The following is a 17,548-nucleotide window of genomic DNA, read 5'->3' on the forward strand; positions in this document are numbered from 1 at the left end:
CTTTGGTAAGTAAACCATTAGGGCATTAGAGAGGTACAAATATAAAACAGATGAGAGAATCAAATCATCCCATCACTGTCTATGCCAAGGTCAAAAGTCCCATGCTCTCCCAATTATTGCCATATTGATGTTGTGAATGGTGACAGCTTTGAAAAAATAATAACCTCCAACATATTAAAATATACTTGATTATGTTGCCTTAGAGTTTATTTTTTTATCTGATCTGTAATGATGGAGTTTAAAACTGGTTTTATATTTGTCTGGGTCTAAATAATCATATACTTAAATAATTTAAGTCATTATTAGGGTTCCATTCGAATAATTCTTAAAGTAATTTTGGAATATTTGAAGTTATTAAAAAATGTTTTTGTTTGCCATTCAAGTTGGAGAAATACTGATTTAAATTGCCTGTGTCTGTTGAGCTAATTTATGGAAAAACTAGATTCAGTTTGGGCCTAAGGATCTATGCTGCCTGGGAAGGGTATCATCAGAGATTGATAGGGGTAGCATCATTGGGCATCTCATTTTGAAAGGGAATTTATCTTTTAACTTGGTGTAGGGGGCCAGGTGGTGGGCAGAATTACAAACTGCAAGATCTGTGTTGCATGTTGTTGTATTACATATGAAGGAATTGAATTTTGGGGGTTTCTGCTTATAGAAATATATTTTAAAACCTGGCACAAATCTTATTAAGACAGAAGAAAAAAATATTATAAAAACAAATACTTTACATTGCTTGGTATCATTTTTTTCTGAATGTATTGAAATATTTTATATCATATATATATATATATATATATATATATATATATATATATATATGCGCCATATTAGTGTAAGCCATCCCATTGGAAATGCTTATTTGTGGGTGGCTGTACCCCTTGTCCTATTTATTATTTCAGTTCATCATAGAAAGTTCCTCATCATCTGTTTATAGACATCTCACTGTGAGTTTAAAAAATTAGGTGGCATCTCTTTTGTCAAAGCAAGTGTACTGAGAGAGGAACGAGATTATGGGTTTCCTATTACAACAAATATAAGCAAATATAAACTTTTTATTTCCTGGAAGTTGAAAACAAAGTTGTGAATTACCAGTTTTCTTGATTGATTTTCTTCTCACTGATAATCCTTTGGGTTAGGTGGAGAAATATTCTGGCCTCAAACTCCAACCATTCATTTTTCCCCCCCAGATGTCAATATTTTGGGTTAAAGTGCAAGTCAGCGAGGAATCTGAAATAGTTTTGTTTTTATTTATTCAAGTGAAAACAAGACTTGGACACATTTGCTTAGCATTTTGCCTACTCAGATGTGTTTATATTTGTAAAGTTGTTTAATTTGACAACTGTGGAGGTATAGTGCATTTTTACAACTAAAATCAACAAGACCACTTCCAAAATACAATTTTTTTTACTACTATATGATTTATTTTCATTTGAGCAATCCCAGGTTCCAGGAAGAATACAGTCTAATTATATATAAAAAAAACATATTAAACAGTCAAATATTAAAATAAGAGGTTAAGATTAAAATGTTAGAATGAATTTCATAAAGCAGGCACACATAGATGTGTGTGTTAGAATAAATTTCATAAAGAAGGCAGACATAGATGTATGAAAAACTGAACATTCTACAATATGAATGGAAACCTGAAAATTAAAATGTCAAATGTATATATGAGAAACTCTTTAAGGTAGGATCTCAGTTACATATGCAACTTATATCCTTACAGAAATTTTAGATCACTTCTCTTTATTATAAACCTCACCAATCATTTGATAAGAGTTGTAAACATAATTTAAATATTATAAATGGAGATGTTAGAAATCTATTAAAACTTTGAAAACTGCAAATATATTTTACATTGGGACTACAAATTTACATTATGGTTTATTGTAAAATAAGTGTATTTGCCATTTATGTGATATACATAAATATGGGGTACCCCAAAAAATGTATACACACTTGGAATAATTATTAATTCCAATGGCTTAAACCTAAAAAGAAAGAAATATCTATTAAGCAACCAGCTTTAAAGTGTGTATGCATCTTTTTGGGAACAGCCTGTATGTTTCTTATTCATCCAAACTACAACAATTGGAAATAAAAAGTTAAATAAATTAGCCTTGTCATTTCTTTCACAATTATCACAGTTTTGGAACTTTCCTTCCAAATTAAATATTGAAAGAATAAATGTCAGTGTCCTATATTTTATTTGGGAAAAGTGGTTAAAGAAATATTTAAATGTAAGAAATATAGCATTTTAAAACAATTATGTTACGAGCAATGGCATTAAAATATAGCAAAATATTTTAATTGCAGGAAAATATCATCTAAATATCTGAAAACATATAAAAAAGAATTTGAATCTAGAGTTAATTGCAATTTAATTCAAAACTGTAAACACAATACTGTAACAACTGAAGGTTAATATTAAGTCATTTGTTTTATCAACAGAGTGGTGTTGTTTTTTTTGTTTTTTGTTTTTCCAAATTTTCATTGAGTCAGATTTTATTTGTGTTTTGGGAGGGGTGTCTTTAAAACACAGCATTTTTGTGTGTTTATCTATTTCATTAAAGAAACATATAAGTTGTTATCTTGAAGTTTAAAATTTGATAAGTAATAATTAGAACATAATATGACTTTTAGGAAAAAATTGATTAACAAATAAGTTGCCTGCTATGTTTTACAAAATATTTCATTTGGCCCTAAATGATACATCTAAAAATATTTAAGAAAATAGATTACATTAGAGCTTGTGAGTTATTTGTAGTTGCTTGCTATTTATATCATAGGATGAGTTGTTTATATGACAGAATTTTCAATATAAACTGCTGCTCAAACAGTAAATCATATTAATGATGATAACTGCTTACAGTGTATAGCATTTATAATTTACAAGGCACTTTAACATTGTAGGTATAGTAAACCCAGTGTATATCAGGACTTAGTTGCCTGGCTAATCCTACAGACTATAAGTTATTTTACTTATTTCCTTATCTTTGAAGTTGGAAGCCAAGAGTAACCTCATTGGGTTGTGAGAATTGAATGAAACTTTGCATGTAAAATGCACTGGCTGGTCTATGGCATTTAATAAGTGTTCAAAGCATGTTGTCTGATGTTGACACTATGGCTGCTGATGATAGTGGTGGTGGTGATGATGGTATCTTTTGAACATTCAACTCATAGAATACTGGCATCAATTTTTATCAATAGCTCTGGAAAATTTCATCACTCCCCTTTCTTTCTTCTGTAATAAAGGAGAAGGATAGTTAAGATTTAAGTTATTATCTTGGATTAATCTTTTAGGTCCTTAGTGTCATCACTTCGTTCTTCATAAATCTATGTCCCTAAATAGACATTCTTTGTCCATGAGAGCCCCAAACCTCCACTTCTCATCACCTACTCCTGGCATGGCCATTCTCAGCAATCTTCCCTACTCCTAGCTCAGGATCAGTGCTCGCAGGCTGAGTATTTATTACTTCCACAATCAGCAGTATAGGCAATGTACAAATAGGTGAGTATACCCAGGGAGTTCATGAAAATAGAGAAGAAGCCTTTTAAAAGACATTTTTATTCTCTTCCCCCCCGCCCCTCTTCTTTTTCTTCTAAGGAATCTTTAGGTTTAGCCCAGTCGCTCTTAAAGATCACCAGCACATATCCACTTAGGTTTCTTTATCAATCATATCCATTTCAATACTAAAACCAATATGCTCCAAGAATACTAAGACGTGAAATGTTCCATGGGGCTTTTCTCCTGTAGCATACTTTCATTCAGAATGTTCTGCTCATCAAACTTATATTGGATTTTCACTTCAGCTCATTATTTCCATTACTTGGCCATTAACTTTTGTTAAAATATAATCACCCAGAAGCACTCCAGCAGTGCACAAATATTAAGCCTTCATTATTTCATGTTCAATTTCCTGTACAAAGTGGACAAAAGGCAATCTTGGCTACAAGGAAGAGTGCCTAGTTTTTGGTGAAAGCACCGTTTCTTTTCTTTTCTTTCTACCTGCACACGCATTCCCTCTTATAGAGCCCCATAGAATATGCCATATATGTTTAAAGATGATTCACAATTGTTGAAATCTCACACTGTCTTAAATGCCAGTTTTCATTTCTAGGCAGAGGGGAGAGGATGGTACCCGTTACAGAGACAATGGACTGGAATTCAGATGGGTGCTGAGGAAATCCTGCATCCAAGAAAGTAAAAATTATCCTATGGAGGGGCAGTATGATAGCGTAATTTTTTCCTTTATGGGACTGTAATCTAAGGAAAGACTGGTCCAAAACCTCTTGTTGCATTTCCCTGCTCACCAAAGGAGCTTCCCAACAGCGAAGTGGTCTACTTACTCATTTAACATGCATAGCAAATGGCACTTGAAGTGCCCATTAGTTGACTTCTAGTGGGAATTCATGTTGTGTTCATTAGACAACAATGATGAGGCTCACACACTGACTCGCAGACATATGGAGAAATATATATTCTTAATGTGAGCCCTGAAGGACACCGTTACTGAGGGGAAAGCTGGGCCTTCTTTCTTCTCCTAAGGAAGAGGAGGAGTGCGTGGGTATAATTAGGGTCTTGTTTCTGTCCCTTTGTTTCCACCTCCATGCTGTGTTTTCTAATGAGCAAACTGTTTTGTGGCTTCCTCTGTGACAATGTCTCCTACATATTAAGAACATAAAACAATGTAGACCCTAGGTATCTTGGTTTCTTTCTGTATCTGAGAAATTGGATAATGAGGGAAAATGAGCATCCATATGTCTGTGAACTTCCTTTGTAAATTAAAATCTATGCTTTCAAAGGAAATAAAATGATCAAAATGACATTGATTATTACGATAGCTGAGTACATAAGATTTAATGCCTATGAAGTGCTTGCAATATCCTATGTGTTAACACGCAGGGATGGTGATTTGATGTTCCATAGGTCTACCCAGCTTAAAGAGATAAGGAGGAAACAGCCTTGCATGTGTTACAGTGGGTTAGGATGCTAGCTTCCTGGTTTCAATAAACACTAACTGTATAAGATTCTGTCTGATGAACGTCACCACTTTTCCTTTAAAATGCTAGTAAATACACAACATGAAAAAAAAAAAAAAAGCAAAGTCATAGCAGCATTGGAAATTAATGAATATAAACAAATACTTGGCCTTTAGGAGAAATCAGTCCTTTAAGTAAAAATAGGCTTCATTAAGAAATTATCAATAGCTTGCTCAAGCCTAGACCCCTAAAATACATCTAACTGAAAACAAGAAGCCAGTAGGAGGGATCTTCCATAACTTTGACTGCATGCCCATGACTATCAGAGTCAGAAATTGGGTCTCACTACAAAGGTCAGCTTTAATTCCTCTACCACATGAAGTCCTCATTATGATATCACCCCCTATGTTCCCGGAGAAGAGTGTGGCTTGTCTCCACCGGTTGCTTCTGGGGATGGATTTCTTGATATATCGTGAGAAAAGGAATTTTCTGAGACTCGCACAAGAGGGTGTGATATAGTAGGAAGCTTTGTTTTTGTGGAATTACACCCCTAGGTTTCCAAAGTCCCAGTTTCCTTAGTCCAGTCACATAAGTCTCCCAGGGGTTTCAGTGGAGTTAAAATCAGAGACATTGTCCAGAGTTTCCTTTTCATATTGAACCCCGAGTCCATTACAGAATCAGGCTAACTGCAGTCCATTAATCTATTGTGTGTGGGGTTCACATGGTCATGGGTCAGACAGCCAAATGCAAGAACCCCAAGAGAGCAACATGTCCCAAGAGTATAAGAATCAAGCACAATAAGAGAGTGAATTCCTTTGTTTAGGGGGTTATGGATTCCAAATATTCATGCTCTTGCAGTGGCCACCCCATTCTGGCCAACCATCTCTGTCCCCACGTGTGATTCAGAGCCATGTATATTCCCTATGTCAGCCAACTTTGCATGCATCTATAGTATAGTCCCTATGTGGTTCTCTCCCACAGTGTTTGGTAGGGAACATGCCTATATTGTCCGGCCTTCCCTTTGCTCCTTTCCCATTATTAATAACTAGTTAATCACAATTCTGTCACCCAGCAATTGGATGAAAGAAGACATCAATCATAGGATTTGAAGTAATTAATAAAGAAATAATAATGTCAATAAATAGTAATACAGAGGAAGACTGCGGAAACCGACTGACTCTGGAAATTATATAATTCTATATACTGCTTTTAGCAAAAGGAGGAATGCAAATTACTTCAAATTGCCATGGCTAGTGTTGCTCAGTGGTTGGAGTGTTGTCCCGTACACCAAAGAGTCACAAGCTCAATTCCCAGTCAAGGGTACCTGGGTTGAGGTGTGATCATCCCCAGCCCTGGTCAGGGTCGTTCGGGAGGCAACCAGTCAATGTGTCTATCTCACATTGATGTCTCTTTCTCTCTCTTTTGTCCCCTCCATCCCTCCTTTCTACTTTTTCTAAAACCAATGGAAAATATATCCTCGGGTGAGGATTACAAAAAATAAACAAACCAAGAACTTCAAATTATCCAGGATTTAATTTATCCTTTCCTACTTATAAGAATGGGAGGATGGGAATCAATAAATATCTTGTCTTCCACCCCTGAAAAACCCTCCAAAGTATGCTGACTTCAAAACCTTTCGGGCACTCACAAAATATGTTCCTTTTCTTACCTTTTCATCTTGGCTCAAACTTCCCCCTTATTTCTCCTCCCCTTCAACCTCAGTAACATTTGTAATGCTAGCTCAGAGGAAAGACTCCTTTATCATGCTTTCTTACCATTGGAAATCCTCCAGCAGATACCATTACCAAGAAGCTGTAGTTAGTTGCAAGTTATATGAATGATTTAAGTCGACTTCTGAGCTTCAATTTAGTTCTCAGTATGTGCCAATTCACAACTTTCTGACTTAGATATTGTCATCTCCAATATAAAAAGTTTTAAAGTTTAAACTCAAAGAGATTAAGTGACTTGTCCAAGGTCATCCATCACAAAGCTGAGCTTTAAGAAACCCAGTGTGCTGCTACTCAATGATTCTCAGTCAAAAAAATATAAAGGTTCCTCTTCAAAGTCTTCCAAATTTTTGTGTTTTTTTCCCCCCTGATCTCATTACCAGTTTGTCTTTTGTTTTTACTATTTTTTTCTTAATTGGTAGATATTAAAAAAAAGACAGGCCTCCACTCCCAAGGGGAGATAACACTGAGAAAGTCCATTACTTTAAGCTGTAAGTGACACAAAATAATCCTGGCTCTGTTGTGCCATGAACACCTCCAGTGTGGGGCTTTACATCTCTAGCTAATTACCAGTTTAGCAAACAGTTCATAAATTCTACTTCTAACTATGGTTCATTTACCCCAGTAACTATAAATTGTTGCACAAGTTGCCTGGTTATGCTCCTCACATAGGCAGGACTGGAACAAGCCATTAATTGCTTAAAGGCTTTTCTTTTCCAAAAGCCCCCCAGACAACAACTTTCAGCTTAATTTGTCCTTAATACAAACAACATTTAAAATACTGGGGAATTCAAGCATCTAAGTACATGCTACTGACTGATCCTACTACCTCCCCAAGTGACTCTTCAGTGAATATAAAATAGTGGAAAGAAAAGATTCTGAGGGTGTTTAGGAAAAAAAGTACTTTACGATGGAGATTTTTTGCTTCCTCTGAGAGTTACACCGTCGCTTCTATTTAGTTTTTGAATAAATCACAATCTAATTTAACTGCGGTTTTTAACAATGGGAATTAGATGGCTGATTGAGAGCATAGACAGACTGATAACCTTGATGGCAAAGAAAACAACCTGCAGGTTATTTCCATAAAAGATAAGCGAAACAGATTTTACCATCAACACATTTGCTTCTCTTTGCTAGAATAACAGAGTTGTCTATGAAACTAGATCGATCGACAGATGAGAGAAAAATACATTTTACGTTGACCTGTATGGTAGCTGTACCTGGAGGTTTCAGGTACCAATTTAGTTTTGTGTTTCCCTCTTTCCAATTGTAAATAGTAGCTCCACTTCTTTCCCTCCTGCCAGGTGGTATAGGTACTATTGTTTTCAGTTAAAGTTATTTCAGTGAAACAAGAACTTTATTCAACATTGTGCTGCGCCAGCACCGCCAAGGGTTCGGCGAGCCTGAGGGAGGGCCGGTGAAGGATGAAGAGAAAGACAGACAGAGAGAATAAGCTGGGTCTCTTCTGTGCTTGGCTGAGGCCCACAGAACAGATCCAGACTGCAAAGCTGATGCTTTATTTATAGTCAGGGGCAAACAAGGAATTTACAACATTCTTGAAAATTTCATTTGTTTGGCAGCACTTGCTGCCTCTCCCACATCCCATTACTATCCAGGAAAGATCTAGGGAGCAGTCACAAAATCAAGCTTTATCTTAGAGGATTGTGCTCTCTAAACTGGGACTTGTTTGTGACTTTGCCAGCACATCAGTACGAGGCTTAATCCTCTAACCACTCCCTACACAAATATAATGTATGTAAGATATTATGTCTGTTTATAACAAAATAAGTAAAAGAGAATTCCATCCCCCAAGGAGGTACTGTCTAATAGGCATTAAACTAACACATAGTTAACTATTACACATGTTATTTAAGGTCTTAATAATATAGGATTATTCACACAGGATAGTTAATAGATATTATATATGTATCATTAACAGGATAATTAAGGTAATAACAGTAATAACTATCCTTTATTATTAAATTCTATTTTTAAAATATATTTTTATTGATTTCAGAGAGGAAGAGAGAGAGAGATAGAAACATTAATGATGAAAGAGAATCACTGATAGACTGCCTCCTGCACACCCCTATTAGGGATCAAGCCCGCAACCTGTGCATGTACCCTGACTAGGAATTGAACCATGACCTCCAGGCTCATAGGTCAATGCTCAATCACTGAGCCATGCCAGCCAGGATGGCTACTTTATCTTTTAAACCTCATGCATATCTTACATGCATATTTTAAACCTCAAAATAAGGCAGAATTGCAAGGAAGAGATAATTTCCCTGTTTTAAATAAAGTAATCTGGGTCACAGAGAGATTGTGTAAGCTCACACACATAGCAAGTTACAGAGCCAGACAAAGAGAACAACTCTCTTTGGATCTCATACAGCACTTGGTCTATCTTGGTCCATCCTACATAATAAAAAAAAAAAAACTTTGAGAGTTAAGAAGAGGAGATAATAAAAACTGGATGGGAGATGAGGGCAATTTCTTGTATGAACTGCAATTCAAATGGTTCTTGAATAGAATTTTGACACATAGAAAAATAATGTATTTTAGAAACTGAGTTCAGAATGTGCAAAGGCATAGTCATGAATTCAGGATACTTTTGTGAAAAGTAAATACTATCTGTTGACCATATACTGGGTGTAGAAATGGAAATAACCTGGAGAGATTGCGGAGGACCTGAAAAGACAGGTTGATTTTATGCTTCATTTAGTAGTCAAACAGTAGTCTTTGAAAAACTCAATTCGCATCTATTTGGGGGCATCTACTTTTATTATGTAATTTAAAAAACCATATGTTTCTTTTATATGAAAACATATTAAATATTGCCCAATCTTCCCAAAATAAAAAAAAGAAACTAAACTGATGGCTTCCATATAAAACATATAAATAAATATTATTCAACAGCTTGATGTTATCCATGAGCTGGCAAGAAAACGAGAGAGCCAAGATCTGAGCTTCCCTGTTGGTAAAGCCATGCAGGGAAGCTGGCTTTCCCTGAAGGGCATTTACTGACATTGAGCAGTGGCTTTTACATGTTGTTGGCTGAAGAGGAAGGCAAAATGCAGCACATTCCTTTAGTAACACCTGGCCCATGAATGGCTAACCCTGAAACATAAAACTGAACCAGATATAACTCAATCCACTCAGAAAACCATGAAGAAACTTATCTGTCACATGTCATTGTTTTGAATGGAAAGGGGAATTTTTCACTAAGGTTTTGTTCACTAGAGAACAGCATCTTTCTCTGATACTACCTGAGTGACCTGAATAGTTCAATGTATGAATTTAGTTAGGGTAGCGAACCCAGGCACTAGAGGTACAACAAATAATGAAACACAATGAAAGTATCATTATGTAAGTCAAAGTAAATAAAACTTGCTATATACTAGTGCGTGCATTTGATCTTAACCAAAAGGCTGAGGAGCGATAGAGCTGGCCATAGAAAGCAATAATTTTTTTTTTTTTTTAATTTCACAAAACTGGAAAAATAAAGAACTTGGAAACAATAATGAGGGTATTCTGAGATGCTTGAATTATTTAGAAATAGGTGAATATGTTGTTAGAATTTGCTAAACTTAAAATTGGTTTAAATTTCTAGTATAATGAAGAAAAGGATTGAAGTTAAGTGTGCTATTTCCAAACTAGTTAAGGAAATAAAAGTAAAGAAAAAAATTAACCCATAAAAAAGCAAACAAGAAAAAAATGTATATATTATGTATCAAATGAGCTACAAATAGAAAGTATGGAATAACTTAGTAACAGGAAACCCAAACATTAGAAATCACTAGAAATATTGAACTGATATAAAAACCTAGCAGTCAGCTGTTACAAGAGAGATGTTTATAGCATAAGGAGATAGGAAAATTGAAAATTAAAGCCTGAACCCTGTCCTGAGTGGCTCGATCGGCTGGCCACCCCCCTGCACACACTGGCTGAGGCATTGGGCTGAGATAACTAGTAGCAAAGATGGGTAGTGTTTACTAGATACCCACTGTGTGCCAAGCTGTATTGCTTAATATTTTAAACACATTATTTGTTTCAAAGGTGTTTTTAATGTGTTGTGAGGTGTGTGTGTGTGTGTGTGTGTGTGTGTACGACTGAGTAAAAATGGAATAAGGGCAGACAATATTTGAGAATGGATCTGATTATGGAATTGTTTGTGTTTTTCCAGAAAAATATGTAGAATGTTAAGGTTTAGCGATAATTTTGTATTCTATACTACCGATCCCTCTCTTGGAATAGATCCTTTTATATATGTACTAGAGGCCCAGTGCACGAAATACGTGCACTGGTAGAGTCCCTAATAGCTGCTGGCTGCTGGCCGGGGCCTCCTTCCCTTCCCTTGACTAGCCTGACCCCTGGTCAAACTCCTGGGTGAACTACTTGTCGAGGGGACAATTTGCTTACTATGCTTTCATTATATAGGATACTTTGAAGCTTTCAATAGCTATTATAAGATACTGGTTGTCATATTCACTTTAAAATTCACTGTTATATAAGCTACTAGAGAGTTAACAAAATATGAAGGAAATATTTGGCTTCCTATTTCACAGTTATCAGTAAGTAAATAAACCTGAAGACATTGCTTCTTTATTTGTAAGATGTTAGGTTGGACTCAAACTTTGTATTTATTACTTGTTGATATAATCATTTACAAAAAAAAAAAAAAAAGACGAAGAAGAAGAAGAAGAAGAAAAACCTACAGAGAAGTGAACACCATCATTTACCTGTTGTGTGATTTGAGCAACAATAATTGATAACATTTATTATGGGCTTACATCCAGTTAGGAATGTCTGAGGCATTACATATATTACCTCACTCAATTCCACAGAATGGGTTTTTCAATCACCCCCATTTTACAGGTAAAGAAGTCGACTGGACTGTAGAAATGTGAAATAGCTTGACCACTCAGTTCGTAAGGGGGTATGGCAAGCTTCACAGTTCATGCTTTTAAGAAAGAAACAGTGTCTCTCATGTAGTGAGCTTACCTGACATTTTTCTAAGCCTCGTTTTTTCCCATGTGTTCAGTGAGGCTAATAATTGCCAACTGAAAGGATTCTGGTGAGATGCTAAGGCTTATGCATTGTCCTGAGCACGGTCTAGCATGCGGGAGACGCTCAGTCAAGAGCAACCATCCCCTTTCTAACAGAGTCACGAGACAGCGATGGTGGCCGGGGTAAAGCAGGCCGGGCATTCTCGTCAGTTGCTGGGAGGGAGAGAATCCTTACATTTCATCTTTGAATCTCATCTTAAAAGGAGAGGTGAAATCTGATTCATTGATTTTGTCCTTCACTTACTTATAGTCACCTATTATGCACACAGCCAATCTACTCTTTTCTTTTCCACAGAAATAAAATCTTTTGAGCTGTTCAACGTAGTAGAGTCTCCCCAGCTGCCCACCTAATCCACACAGCTTAGCCTATCCTTTCTAACAGCCTCCGAGCTGGCCTCTTTCATCCACCCTTGACTCTGTACAGCATCCTCTATCCAGCCACCAGTGATGTAAAACATTATTGGAGTCATTGGCTTCCTCCTCTGCTCAGAGTAAAGGAACCCAAAACCATGCACGACACCTGAGAGCCTGTATGAACTGACTGCTGCTCCTTTTCCACCTTATGTCATCACTCCCCTTCCTCATAAAGGTCCAGCACAGCCCCCACTCTTATCCTTCCTCCTGTTCTTTGCTCTGTGCTCCTAGGAGACTGCTTCCTGCCTTAGGGCAAGGCCCCTCCGAGTTCCTCAGCTTGAGACGCTATTGCCCCTGACGTAGCACTGCTGTCTCCTGGACTCCTAGGATTTAAGTTACCTGCTCAGAGGCACTCTTTACCCCAAATCTGTAATAGAACCCTCATTTCAACCTCTTACTACACTCCAAAAAGCTCATGTTTGCATTTACTCACTTGTTATCTGTTTCTTTCCCTGGAATAAAACCTCTGGGAGGCAGGGGCCTTGGCTGTCTCAGATGCAGTAAGCCCAGAGTCCTCTGCATACTGTAGACCACATGTGTCAAACACAAGGCCCTCGGGCCAAATCCGTCCCGCCAGGCCTTGCAATGTGGCCCGCACCGTGCTGTCATCACTGCACTCCGCTGCGTTTCCATCACAATGACAGTTTATGACTGTTCAGTAAACCATTCGGCCCGCGATTTAGGCTGGATTTTAGATTTTGGCCCCTTCTCTGATTGAGTTCGACACCCCTACTGTAGACACTAATAAATACTTCCACATAAATCTGTGGGAACAATGCATGTGCCCAAACCCCTTCAGACTGTTACCTTTTATGTCTCCACATCAGTTTCCCAAATGTGAGTGAAGATGACAGCAGTTCAAGTTGAATTACTAAGGATACCGGGAGGGTGAGCGGAGACCACTCTGAATTTCTTTGAAGATGTTCTAATAAAGAAAGTCAGAGTATTAGGACTAGTCTCCTATTATTGGAATGAAGATCTGAGGTTTTTCTCTTATATGGTTAAGTTAGAGTAGCATGGAATTGAATCAAAAAGTTGTCAGCCGACATAGGGTCAGTCCTCTTTGTGTGTGTGTGTTTGTGTGTGTGTGTGTGTGTGTGTGTGTGTGTGTGTGTGTTAAAGACAATTAATTAAATGTCATTGCATTTCCGAGATAGCTTTTTCTATGCTGGGTTTAAAATCTGATTCCCTGGCCCACCCGGTTCTCAGGACTACCAGTAAATTAAAAGCAGCGGCCGTGAGGTGTGAGCTTTCTCATCTCTACCTCATTTACCCTGCAAAGCATCTGCAGAGCCGCTGTGGGTGGTTTAAATGCTAATATTCAAAAGGCAGCCATGGAAGCGAACACCCAGCTGTAGTTAAGGCCTGCGTTTTCCCTGTGAATGTGTCTCGAGAGGTGTACCTCTCCGGCGCCCAGACTGTTAAGCACCATCCATAGTAAGCACAAGTCAGAACACTTTTCACAAACCACTGAATGCTATTTAAAACCCACAGGTAAATCATTTTAACTAAACCCTTTGATCGAGCTTTGCGCTCCACACTGGCCCAGCCTGGTTTTCAACACAATTAGAAAAGTGCTTTAAAAATTTAGAGGGTGGCCTACCACATCAGGGCTACTCCAGCCATACAGATCACATGTGTGGAACGGAGCTGTGTCCTTCCCCCACACTGAGACCGAGCTGAGCATTTTATGCGAGTCTTCTCTGTGTGTGTCTGTGTGGGCGGGGAGGAGGGGACAGCGAGGCTACTGTGCACACATGTTCCTGTGCACGAGGTTCCGAGGCAGGGATGTCCAACCTCCTTTCTCTTGATGCTGGTTAGGGGCCTTTTGCTTAAAAGGAAGCAAACAAGACCGGCTTCTGGACATACAAGCTGTACACGGCATCATTTCTGGGTTTCTCAGGACCCCCAGGCACCTGGCTTCTTCTGCCATGCAGAGTTCTTAGGGGACATGGTCCTGTTGGAAGGAAAAGACTGAGTTCCATCCTTCTGCCCCATTTTCAGGCCATTTAGTTACATATGGGCCCCTTAAGCCGTGGTAGGCAGTCCCTGATTCATCCTCCTCCAGGCAGGGACCATCTTTGAGTTGAGCCCCTGATCAGCCAAGGCCACTGTCGGACTTACCCAGAGCCTGGGCAATTTAGAGGACCTGGAAATGGCTCTTTCTTCCCCCAGTTCAGTCCTCACAGAACCTGTCTCGCTACAGCCAGGCCTGGCTTCCCACAGGTGAGTACAGGCCACAGCTTTGTTGATAGCTTCTGAAAGATGAGGGCTTTTAATCAGTGGCTGTTGTGGAAGTAGATAGACTGGAACAAGCCTGGGTTTTCTGACTCTTTCTTCAGTCTCTACAACTGAAACCTGAGTTCAGGCACAAATCATTATCTACTGATCATCCTATATAATAAAAGGGTAGTATGCAAATAGACTGAATGACAGAACAACCGAACAACCAATCAAAGTGTAGTATGCTAATGATATGCTAAGGCTGCTCAACTGCTCACTATGACGTGCACTGGCCACCAGGGAGGGTCCCTCAGCCTGGCCTGTACCCTCTCACAATTCAGGACCCCTTGGGGGATATTGGAGAGCCGGTTTCATGCACCACTGTTCTACATAGTATTCCTGGGACCATTCCCCTTGGGAGGGCACCAGATGCAGGACTCATGGCTATTGTGCTCGCCTCTCCTGATTGGGACTGAATGGGTGGAGTCCTCTGCAGGCACAGTGGCAGGCAACCTTGGACTACAGGTTTCAGCTCAATCCCTGCAGACCACCCAGAGAGACTCCACCCGTACATGAATTCATGTGCTGGGCCTCTAGTTGTTCAATAATCACCCCCCCCCCCAAAAAAAAAACAAAAAAAAACACACAACTGATTTAGTCATCAGAATTATTGGAAATACAGATAAACATACTGCTTTCCCTAGAAATTCGGATGCAGCCAGCAGAACTAGGGTGGGTCCCTACAATCTAGAATTTTTATTCTAGATTCAGGAGATTCTCAAGAGCAGGCAGGTGTAAGAATCAGCTGTCAGCCCCAGCCAGGTTGCTTATTCAGTTGGACCATCATCCTGCAGTGTGCAGGTTTGATTCCTAGTCAGGGCACTTAGCTAGGCTGCAGGCTCAATCCCCAGTGGTCAGGGTGGGTATGAAAGGCAACAGAGCAATGTTTCTTTCTCACATGTGTCTCTCTCTCCCTTCATGTCTCCCTCTCTCTCTTCTTTTTCCCCTCTCCCTCTTCCTCTCTTCTTTTTCCTCTCCCTTCCTCTTTAAAAATTTTAGTAACCATATCCTGAGGTGAAGATTAAAAAAAAAGAAGCAGCTGCTCAGGATCAGTATTTCCCCTCAAACAGGGTGAACCAAACAGTTGTACTAATTAGCTCCAATTATGCAGTTTATTTGTAACTTGAGTCAGGACCTTTTTGTTAACAGGAAACCGGACATACTTGGGCTTCCCTACATTAATGAGGATTAATGGCGTGGTTACATCTGGCAGTGACAGAGTCCGAAATCTCGCTGGTAAAAAGATTTTTTAAAAAACAGTCAAAACCAGTTTGGCTCAGTGGTAGAGCATTGGTCTGTGGACTGAAAGGTCCCAGGTTTGATTCCGGTCAAGGGGATGTACATTGGTTGCGGGCACATCCCCGGTAGGGGGTGTGCAAGAGGCAGCTGGTCAATGTTTATCTCTCATTGACATTTCTAGCTCTCTATCCCTCTCTCCTCCTCTCTGTAAAAAATCAATGAAATATATTTAAGAAGAAGAAGAAGAAGAAGAAGAAGAAGAAGAAGAAGAAGAAGAAGAAGAAGAAGAAGAAGAAGGTGAAAAAAAAAAAAAAAAAGGTGGAGCCAGGTCTCTAAGAGACTGAACTAGTCAGTTTGTCCCAAATCAGGCAGGTCCAGAAACTTATCCGCTGTGGTCCACTCCAGAGGCCATGACTGAAACCTCCCCGCTTTCTCCACCTCTGCATCTCACTATGTGTCTTCCTTCTTCTCTCCTGACCCCACTGGGCCACTGCCCACTCTCCACTCTGAGGCACACTGAGCGCCTGGCTTCAGTCCAGTCTGTCCGCCCCTCTCACATAGGCTGCCTGGGTATTCAGTTAAGTTATAGCGGTGTCTTTAAATCTCTGTTGGTGTTCTCGCTATCCTTGATATTTAAAGAGTAGATCTACTTTTAAGCAGTTTCAGACTTAAATTTTGTTTTAGAACACTTCGTGAAGTTATGCTCACACTCACTGGAGTAAAGACCTGTGTGTTGGGCAGAAGGAGAGATTGTGTGGTGTTCCCTGCGCTGATGTACCACTGCTCTACATGGTATCTCCTACCGTGAGCTTCCTCATCACACACACACACACACACACACACACACACACACACACACGAGAATGAGAGGGGGAGGGGACTCTTTATCATCCTTTTTGGCAATATATTTAAAAATTCATGAATGCAAACAAATATTAAACATTTGTTTCAGTGATCTAAATATCTTAGCAAAGCATCCATAGTGTATACAACACTTTCCCCACTTTGCCTATTAGAAGAGGATGTTCCATAAAGAGCTAATAAACTAAGCGGAGATGAGGCAAAACGTAAGATTCCACCTCAGGGAATGAATATATTCTATGAGATGCTTCTTCCTGAAACTACAAAGTGTCTTTAGTTTACATTGAATCTCCAACAAAAATCCCAAAATGTATTTTTGGGTGGATGTGTCTCAAAATCTTGCTCTAATTCTCTTTATTTATTAAGAAATCATAATGTGTTTGGAACCATCTAGTGCACACCCATAGTTACCTTTGTGGTGTCTAGAAGTGCATGATGAAAGGCAACTTCACAGACATCACAGTTAGGGTTTATGTTACATATGCAAATACATCTGTGAGGTGCCTGGGTTTGTTCTATACAGTTACTCTCAAATTTGTCTCTTTTTTGCCAGCTAATTTTAAGAGGTTTTGTTTAAATGTTATAGGGTAAGATGATACTAGAAGTGAATTAATAAATATGATACTACTTTTTCAGCACACATGCCCCCCAATTAATAATTTGGCCTTTCTTAGTATGTTTATTGGGGTGACAGTGGTAAATAGGATCATATAGGTTTCAAATGTACATTTCTATGATACAAGATCTGCATATTGCACTGGGTGCAAACCTAATTCAAACCATCTTCCGTCACCATGTATTAAACCCCCTTTTGCCCTGAGTTCTTGATATATTTTGGATATTAAACTGTTGTCAGAGCTACCATCTCTGACAAAGATTTGCAATTATCATCTCCCATTCCATCCACCACCTCTTTGTTTTGATGCCAGTTGTTTATTTTTTTTTTTTCCTATGCAAAAGCATTTTAGT

General features: G+C 38.7%; 1 protein-coding gene across 1 annotated transcript in view; it reads left to right on the top strand.

Annotated features, from left to right (window-relative positions):
• CNTN5 (contactin 5) overlaps positions 1-17,548 on the top strand; it is a 720,133-nt gene that overhangs the window by 493,258 nt on the left and 209,327 nt on the right. The window lies entirely within an intron of this gene.

The sequence above is a fragment of the Pipistrellus kuhlii genome, unplaced genomic scaffold, assembly GCF_014108245.1.
Source record: "Pipistrellus kuhlii isolate mPipKuh1 unplaced genomic scaffold, mPipKuh1.p scaffold_m20_p_9, whole genome shotgun sequence".
In the NCBI taxonomy this organism is placed as follows: domain Eukaryota; kingdom Metazoa; phylum Chordata; class Mammalia; order Chiroptera; family Vespertilionidae; genus Pipistrellus; species Pipistrellus kuhlii.